Source organism: Gossypium hirsutum, chromosome A08, assembly GCF_007990345.1.
Source record: "Gossypium hirsutum isolate 1008001.06 chromosome A08, Gossypium_hirsutum_v2.1, whole genome shotgun sequence".
Classification (NCBI taxonomy): Eukaryota; Viridiplantae; Streptophyta; class Magnoliopsida; order Malvales; family Malvaceae; genus Gossypium; species Gossypium hirsutum.
This window is the reverse complement of record NC_053431.1, coordinates 19502443-19512370: the sequence shown is the minus strand read 5'-3', so window position 1 is coordinate 19512370 and position 9928 is coordinate 19502443. Positions and strand designations below refer to the sequence as shown.

The window sequence follows — 9928 nt, the reverse complement described above, 5'->3', positions numbered from 1 at the left end:
CTCCTCAAGCCATAACAAAAATTGAGAATATTGTTGCTTCTTCACCACAATACTCTATCGCCAAAAACAGAACTAGAAGAGAAATTAAACCTCCAAAGAAGTATGCCGAAGCTGATTTAGTTGCTTATGCTTTAAATGTGGCTGAAGATATAGATGCAAATCAAGAGCCATCTAATTATTCTGAGGTGGTTAGCTGTGAAGACTCAGAAAAGTGGATGTTTGCTACGCAAGAAGAGATGGAATCACTCCACAAAAACAAAACATGGGACCTTGTGAAACTTCCTAAGGGTAAAAAGGCTGTTCATTGTAAATGGGTGTTTAAAAAGAAAGAAGGGACTCTAGGAGTTGAAGAACCCAGATATAAAGCAAGGCTTGTTGCAAAGGGTTATAGTTAAATTTCAGGAGTGGACTTCACAGATGTGTTCTCTCCAGTTGTTAAGCATAGTTCGATTCGAGCTTTGCTTGGTATTGTAGCCATGCATGATTTGGAGCTTGAGCAGTTAGATGTAAAAACTACATTTATGCATGGAGAACTTGAGGAGGATATTTACATGCAACAACCAGAGGGTTTTATAGTCTCAGAAAAAGTGGACTATGTTTGCTTGCTGAAAAAGTCGCTTTACGGTTTGAAACAGTCACCAAGACAGTGGTACAAGAGGTTTGATTCCTTTATGACTTCTCATGATTTCAAAAGAAGTAGTTTAGACAGTTGTGTTTACTTTAAGAAAAACAGTGATGGTTCTTTTGTGTATCTACTTCTTTATGTTGATGACATGTTGATAGCAGCAAAAGATAAAGGAGAGATAAGAAAGGTCAAAGCCCAACTAAGTGAAGAATTTGAGATGAAAGATTTAGGACCACCAAAGAAGATACTTGGTATGGAGATTCTCAGAGATAGAAAAGCAAGTAAATTGTACATAAGTCAGAAGGGGTACATTGAGAAAGTTCTTTGTAGGTTCAATATGCAGAGTGCTAAGCCTATTAGTACTCCTTTAGCAGCCCATTTCAGAATTTCATCGGCTTTGTCTCCACAATCAGATGATGATATTGAGTACATGTTACATGTTCCATACTCTAGTGCAGTGGAATCTCTCATGTATGCTAAGGTTTGCTCACGTCCAGATTTATCATATGTAGTCAGTGTAGTTAGCAGATACATGGCAAATCCCGGTAAAGAACATTGGAAAGCAATTCAGTGGATTTTAAGATACTTACGAGGCACTACTAATGTTTGCTTACAGTTTGGAAGAACTAAAGATGGAGTCATAGGGTATGTTGATGCTGATTTTGCTGGAGACCTTGATAGAAGAATATCTCTCATAGGTTACGTCTTTACAATCGGAGGTTGTGCAATTAGTTGGAAAGCCACTTTGCAAACTACATTCGCTTTATCTACCACTGAAGCTGAGTACATGGCGATTACTGAGGCTTGTAAAGAAGCTATTTGGTTGAAGGGACTATTTAGTGAACTCAATGAAGACCTTCAAATCAGTACAGTATTTTGTGACAGTTAGAGTGCCATCTTCCTTACAAAAGATCAAATGTTTCACGAGAGAACAAAACATATTGATGTTCGGTATCATTTTGTTCGTGATATTATTGCTCGTGGTGATATTGTTGTGAGCAAAATTAGTACTCATGAAAATCCTACAGATATGATGACTAAGTCACTTCCTATAACCAAGTTTGACCATTGCTTAGACTTGGTTGGTGTTTATTGTTGAAGTTAAACCCTTAAGGGGTTTTGTGGAAGAGGTGGAGAACTTGTTTGTGATGAAGAACTTGTTCATTGAGAATTTGTGTCAAGGTGGAGATTGTTAGAATTAAGTGACCCGAATTCTTATTTAAATAAAATACGATGAAAAATAAAATAAAAGTAAAATCCATATAGAACTAGACTTCTTTTATTTTATTTTAGAATAAGGTTTTTTAAACCTTATTAAACTCCATCTATTTTATATTTATTAGGATAAGGTGTTTCAATCCTACTAGAATATGGCTTTACAAGCCTATAAATAGACATAGTCTATTCCTCTTGTATTGATTCAAATTTTTCGACATAGTGAATTTTCTTCTCCTCTGCCCGTGATTTTTTCCTGAAAGGGTTTCCACGTAAAATTTGTGTGCTCTTTATTTTATTTTATTTTATTTTTACATGTTGCAAATTAAAGTGTTAAAGTGCTGCAAATTGAAGTGTTTAAATGTTGTAAATTGAAGTTTTTAAGTACTGAAAATTGAATTGTTTAGTTGCTGAAATTTAGTTTATGTGCCATGTGATGATTGTGTTTTAAAATTTAACTTGTTTTAGTTCCTTACATTCTTACAGGATTCACATTCAAGGAGCAAGAAACATCGCAACAACTCATTGGGATCGAGCAGCCAGAATTCAGAATCAAGCGACACACAAGAGCTATATTTGGAGCTTAGACTATCATTGTAATCAGTAAATTTTTTCTGTCACTTTAAATGCATGCTCATGGAACTGCATTTTATGCTTTCCTAGGATTGTAAGTTCAAATAAGGTGTTGATCTTGCAATTCATACATACAACTTGAGCAAGTTGATATGAACTAGTTTGATTTTTTTTAAATTTCAAAGGAATCTTATGTAATCAAAGGCAATTTGACTTGCTGCATGAGATATAGTGAAAAACATTGATCTTATTGTTCATGAATTTCCATTTGAATACGTCTTCAAATTAAATTATACATTTCTAAATTGGTGGAATCCCACTTCTGCTGCATTCTCTAACCAAAGAATGGAGTGATATATGTAGTTATAACAACATTTCTAAAGGATTTGCTTAAGCAGGTAAAGGGATGGGAATAGATCTGTGGCATTTTTATAATATTTTTTTTTAATTTTTCATGACCTTTAGTGGCGTTTTTGGGAAAAGTGCCCTAAAAGTTAGGTTCTTTAGCGGTGCTTGTGGAGAAAGCACCGTTAAAGGTCATGTTCTTTAGCAGCGCCTGTGGGGAAAATGCCACTAAAGGTCATGTTCTTTAGCGGTGTTTGTGGGGAAAGCGCCGCTAAAAGTCATGTTCTATAGTGGCGTTGTTTTCACATAAACGCCGTAAAATTTAGCGGCGTTATCTATAGTGGCTTTTTTGCGACGCTTGTAAAAACGCCGCAAATAGTTTTAGCGGCGCTGAAAAGTGCCGCTATTGGCCTTAAAAAGGCCGCTAAAAGTCAGTTTTGCTGTAGTGGAGGGGTGTTACAACTAGTTTTTAGTGTAGCAGGAATGTATGTTTGGTTAGAATGAATGGATAATATTAGATAGAAAGTTTTATGTTAAGCGTAGATTTAAATAGCTTTAGAAGGTCATCTAGGCTTTAGAATTATTCTTAAACTAGAAAAGATTGTTACCTCATCAACTTTATAACTTTTCTACAAGCAAAGAAATCTTAGGATGACTTTACTTAGACCACACAACCCCCAAGTATCTATTCTTGAAACAAAGGTATCAGTATTGCATGAAACTGTATCTAACAATCATTTAAAGAGTAGTATTGTCACATCTAGAAATTCGGGTTAGTAGAATCGGACATTAGATAATGGGTTTGAGAGAAAAATTAGATTTTGTGTCATAGGAATTAAAATAGGATAAAATAAATAAATAGTTAATAATAGTAAAATGAATAATAAATAAATTAAATAATTATGGTATTAATAATTGAGACATAATAATAATAATAATAATAATAATAATAATAATAATAATAATAATAATAATAATAGAGATTGATTTGAGAATAGTGATTAAAGTAGAGGTTAAATGTGTAAATTAAAAACTAGTAGTTAAAAGGGAAGCTATTATAACAAGGGAGAATAGGGGAGGACTTATAGAGCAAATAGCCCTTTTTTAAAAAAAAAATGGTTAGTTGGCTATAAAAAGCCACAGCTGTCTCATTTTTCTCTATCTTTTTTTTTCACTTTTAAATTTTTTTAGATCTAGGATTGAACATTTTCTCTCAAATTTTCTACATCTATTATATTTTCTTGGCATCCAAACACTCCCTATTCCTTTAATTTTGTAAGAAAATCATTCTTTCTTCTCCAATTTCTCACCTAAACTTAGCTCGTTTTTGCTCATTTGGTACAAATTCATGGAGGTTTTCGAGTTAAATGTAAATCTATTATTTTCTTATTTATTAAATTTTTATTAGGAGTTTTTAATTTGAATTTTCATAGATCGAAGCAAGAAAACTAAAGATCCATGCTTTTAAAGCTATGTTTTGCATAAAAATGGTAAGTCTCGTAATAAAGAGCTAAGAGATGTTTTTAAAATGATTTGTAGTATATTTTAACGAGATTAAGAGATTTACAAATTCAATTTATCAAAATCTTCAAGTAATTGCATGAATTAAATGGTTTTCTTTTGAGAATGAAAAATGAACAATGTTTTTCCGAAAAAAATATTAATTAAAGAAATTGAGCAAAGTTAGAGATCTAGATCTATAATTAGGCACAAGTTAGGAGGTTAGAAGGTAGAAGTTAATGATTTAATTAAGTTAAAAAGAAGAAATTAAGTGAAATTAATTGTACGAAATAAGTTGAATAAGTATGTGCAAGTGGAAAGAAGTTGTATGAGCATAAAGAGAGTAAGCTAGATTGCTTTTGAATGCTTAGTAATATGTATATTTTTGTCTGAAGCTGAAAATGTTGGTGGAGCCTCAACAAACCGGGATAAAGGCAACTGAAAAGTTGTCTAATTCGACGAGTCGTGATGAGCTCTAGGTGAGTGCATTTTTATGTCATATTTTAGTATAAATTGTGAGATTTAAAGAGCCAAAGTGAGGCTTGCGAACCCCCACTTATGGTATGTATGCATGGTCTTGTTATATACATTATCAATATAAGCTTGGATTTTGTGTTATACATAAATATGTGTGAATTTTATTATATAATATCTATGCGTTTGCAGGGTTTTGTTAAATAATATATGTATATATATGCAAAATTGACATGACGGGAGTTTTTAAATAGGTTTGTATATATGAAATAATTAAATGTCTTGGCATTTATGATTATATAAGTTTTAAGGGGTATTGTTTCATAAATATATATTATATATAATAACTATAGGCATGGGTGGTTATACATATAATATATTATGTGCGTGGACTTTTTGGTATGTAAAATGTATAATATATTATATGCATGGGCTTTATTATTATAAATATAACATATATACGTGGTTTTTGGTGTTATATATAATATAATATACATATGCATGTGCATGGTTCTATTGTATACAGTATATATAATTAGGGGTATGGTTTTATATAATATATACATTTATGGGACTTTTAGTGTATGTTTAAAATTTGAGGTGATAAAAGGTCACTAAATAAATATGTATATATAATACATATTCATATATGATTTTATAATATTCACGAACGAATATAAGAATAAATAATATAATGTGGACTCTTATAACATATAAATTTTATCGTTAATGCATATTTATGCATGCACAAATCCGTTAATGAATTATGAGATATATGATATTGCAAGTTTTGATTAATGCAAAATTACATTATTGTGAAATGCTAAGTGCGAGCTTAACAGTAATGTGAGCCAATTATATTGTGAAATAAAATGTGATTAAATAGATATTTTGGCAATGGGAACACTTGAAATCATCGGATAGCATTGGCATGCCATAGGATTGTGAGTACTCACCATTTTTATTATGTGTTGGGCTTTGTGGCCCGGAGATAACATTGGAGAGATAAGGGAATGTCGAGCATAGCTTCATTCACTGTAGATAGCATAGTGTGTTTGGAGAGTGTGAGCATATATGCTACACTTACATAGAGATAGCATATGACTTTATGAGTCATGTGGTTTGTTTTGGAGATTCGTTTATCGAATGAATATATAATTTGACTATGTTTCATATTCATGAATTTCCAATATATCACTGTGTTGAGTATAAAAATTGTGTTATATGTGAATTGTTCAAATATGTTTAAATCTTAACATGTCAGATATGTATATATTTGTGATGCATTCTGTGTATTCACTGAGCTTTCCCAAGCTCACCCCCTTACTTTACCTTGCAGATAAATAGTTCCCAGGTTAGCGAGAAGGGTGGCAAACGGTGATCCATCGCAAGGAATTTTCTTTGAGTATGTGTGTTGAGCTTTAAGCTCCCAAGTGAAGACAATGTGGGTCGTTCCAAGGGTTTAGTACTATAATTAGACTTAAACTTTTAAATAAAATTTTCGACGGGTTGTAAACGAACATTATGGACTTTTTTTTTTGGATTTTTTAACGTTATAATTGCTTGCTTGATTGCTGGTTTAGATGTTTTAATTACTTTCTTAATGTGATGATAATGAAATGAACTAACAAAAATTTGCAGGTAAGAGAGATCGCTAAGTATTAAGTATGCTTTATACCTTCTGATTATGTGAATGAAATGATTAATTTAGAAAAACATGCACTTAGGTCTAATTTCCTATATAAATATTATGCAATTGTGTGGCGTGTATGGTTGGTTGGTGTGGTCCATAAAGTTTTAAATGAAGAGTCACCTCGGTGGCTAATGTGATGTTTCGAATTTGGATTGGACTATCCTGGTCGAGTTTAGGGCATCACATGTAGTGGTGTCAAAGCTAGGTTGAAATAAAACCCTAGGCAGAGCCATAATTTTCTACAAATTAGCATTTTTGAAAAATATAAACAAATTGATTTTTAAAATTTTAAAAAATGGAAATGTTTAAACCTTTTTGACAAACATAACCTCATATGAATGTTAGTTGTAAATTGGATAGGAACGGGAACACATTGCCTTATTTGGAAATGTTTTATTGAAAAAAAGATTGCCTTGGATCACTTACCACTTACCACTTCTCACTTTCTTGTTTTATTTAAATTTATGAAAATAGTATATAAAAATGCCTCCTAGATGCGGGTATCCAGCTGTTAATGCACCAGTGGAACCACCTCTATGGCAAGTTGCACCTAGAATTGGTTTCGAGCCCTTGGTTCAAGCGATGATTGGAGCATTTCAAAGTATATCCAGTAGGAACCCTGTCTCAACTGCCAGAGGGTTGCCACTCGAACGACTTCAAACTTTGGGTGGTAAAGAATTCTAAGGAGCTAAAGAAGCTGATTCGACCATTGCTGAATATTGTTTGTAAAGTGTTGAAAGAATCTTTTAGTAGAGGGGATGCTCGGATGATGAGAATTTAGGTTGCACTGTATCCTTACTAAATGGTGAAGCTCATCACTGGTAGAATGTGGTAAAGAGAGGGACCACTTCTGATCACCTGACTTGGGATTTCTTTTTGAAGTCCTTCTGAAAGAAGTACTTGGGAGAGTAGTATGTGGATGCTAGAAAGAGGGAGTTTTTGGATCTAGTTCAGGAAAGTATGTTTGTTGTTGAGTACGAGTCCGAGTTTGAGTTTGTACGGCTCAGCCAGTATGCTCTAGAGATGGTGTTCTTTGAAAAGGAGAGGGGTAAGAGGTTCTAGCTTGGTTTAAATCGGGACATTTGGGGTAAGGCTGATTTGGTAAAAAAGGCTAAGGCTGTAAAGGAGACACTGATCGAGCCATTGAGACTAGTTGTATCTGAGTTCGGGAAGAAGGGCTTCGATTGGCCGGGATTGTTAGAAAGGCCAAGTAAGAGAGGTCATGATTTCCAAAAGTCTGATAGGGGTGCTCGACAATACTTTCAACTAAGCCAAACTAGACTACAGAGCTTCGCATTAGTTTCTAAGGATGGATCAGCTGAGGTAACGACTTGTGAGCATTGTGGACGTGGGCACCCAGGAGTGTGCTGGAGAGTGTCAGAGGTGTGCTGATAAATGCCAAATTATACATAGTTTTACCTCAAATACTTAGCATATTTATTGATGTTTACTACTATATTTGTGGATTTTGGTGCTCTTAATCCGATTATTTCATGTTTTGTACTCAGGAGAGCACCAAGAGTCAAAGGATCCAAAAACAAGCTAAAAAGGGACAAAACGGACTAAATCGAAAAGATCACACGGCCTAAGCCTTGCCACACGGGCATCTCACACTCTTGTGGCCTTCGAGGGTGTCGACCAAGGTTTACACGATTCACACAGCCTGGCCATTGAGCCCACACGGCAGTGGTAATTTAATGGATCGAACACGGCCTGACAATCACGCCACACGACCGTGGCACACGGGCGTGTCCCTTTTTCAAAGAGTTGTATTTTACACGGAAAAGGGTACTTAGGGAGGAAGAAAGCCAATCCAAAGCCTATATAAACTCCCTAAGTATGACCCAGAGAGGGGGCCTCTTCCAGAACTTTTCTGGAATACAGAACCACACGCCAAGAATTACTTGAAGGAAGCCAGACGATCCAACCCAAAAGCCGGAGCTATTCCATGACTGAAGATCTCTCTCAGAATTCCTTCAGGGGTTTTAGAGTTTTCTTCATGTTTTGTTATTTTTATACTTTTGAGTTGTACTCTTATTTTATTATGAACTAAACCCCTTAGATACCTAAGGGGGATAAAACCTATGATGGATCTTGTTATTATTATCTGAACTATATGATAAATACTTGAGTTAATATTCTGGGTATTAATTCATGATTTGATGTGCTTATGCAGAGGAGGAATAGACCCTGCCTAAGAGTAGATTTGGCATAATTAAGCAAAGTTGATCAAACGCCTAGAAATAGGGTTACGAGATTTTGCTAGATGAGGGTGAAACCTAATATGGGAGTCCATAGAATGATTTACTGTTTCCCTAGGGGTTTTAATTAAGAAAGAAATTTCGATTAATTCAACTGAGGGTTAGACGTCATTAGTCTCGAAAGGGATAATAACATAGGTTAGGAGTCTCACGGATCAAGTCAAGTGAATAAATCGTCCGGTTCAGAGTCAGATAACAAGTGAAACCTAGGTGGATTCCTCCTTGGGTGTCATCTTTATCAATTGCTTCTCTTCAAGTCTTTTTCCAAATTTTCTCTTTGCTTTAATTAAATTAGTTAATTAGTTTAGATAATTAGTTTAATAAACAAATCCTTTTATTCCTAGGCTAGGTAATAAAAAGATAGTTATTACTGGTACTTTTGGTTCCCTTGGGTACGATATCCCGATCTTGTCGTTACTATACTATTGTTCAATTGGTGCGCTTGCCTTTTCGTCGTGATAATAGTTAGTCTAGGTTTGATCTTCATTATAAATATTTATTACTTGTTACGAATCAAGCGATCAAGTTTTTGGCGCCGTTGCCGGGGAACTAAAATATTAGGAACACTAAATTTTTATTACTTTAGCCATTTATTTTTCTTACAATTTTATTTTATTTTATTATTTATTAATTTACTTTTTCTCTCTCTTGGCAGGTTTTTATAGATTATGACTAGAAGAAACCCATCAGGACCATTACTTTTTGACGAAGAAATCGATTGTACAATTCGCAAAAATCAAAGAGAAATAAGGTGTAGTTTACGATACATGGAGAACGAGCGAGAAGACAATACTCAAACCCCAACCGAAGAGATGGCCGAAAACCCACACGATCAGTTGCCTCCCGCAATTGCAGCTAATCAAAATCTTGCTCCACGTACTATGTATGACTATGCTAAACCTTCTTTAACAGGAACTGAGTCTAGAATAGTTAAACCTGCTATTGCTGCGAATAATTTCGAACTAAAACCTAACACAATTCAGATGATATAGCAATTTGTTCAGTTTGATGGTTTGTAGGATGAGGATCCCAACACGCACTTGGTGAATTTTCTTGAATTTTACGATACATTCAAAATCAATGGTGTTTCTGATGATGCCATTCATCTTCGGTTATTTCCCTTTTCACTGAGAAACAAAGCCAAGCAGTGGTTGAACTCGTTACCACGAGGGTCTATCACTACTTGGGAATAAATGACCGAGAAATTTTGACTAAAATATTGTCCGCCAGCTAAAACGGCTA

At 34.3% G+C, this 9928-nt stretch overlaps 1 long non-coding RNA gene across 1 annotated transcript; it reads left to right on the top strand.

Moving 5' to 3' along the window:
- The first annotated feature begins 3938 nt into the window (after positions 1-3938).
- Positions 3939-6275, top strand: LOC121204529 (uncharacterized). Its single transcript, XR_005899574.1, has 3 exons — positions 3939-4033; positions 4654-4737; positions 6072-6275. It is a non-coding gene; the product is annotated as an uncharacterized lncRNA (long non-coding RNA).
- The last annotated feature ends 3653 nt before the right edge of the window (positions 6276-9928 follow it).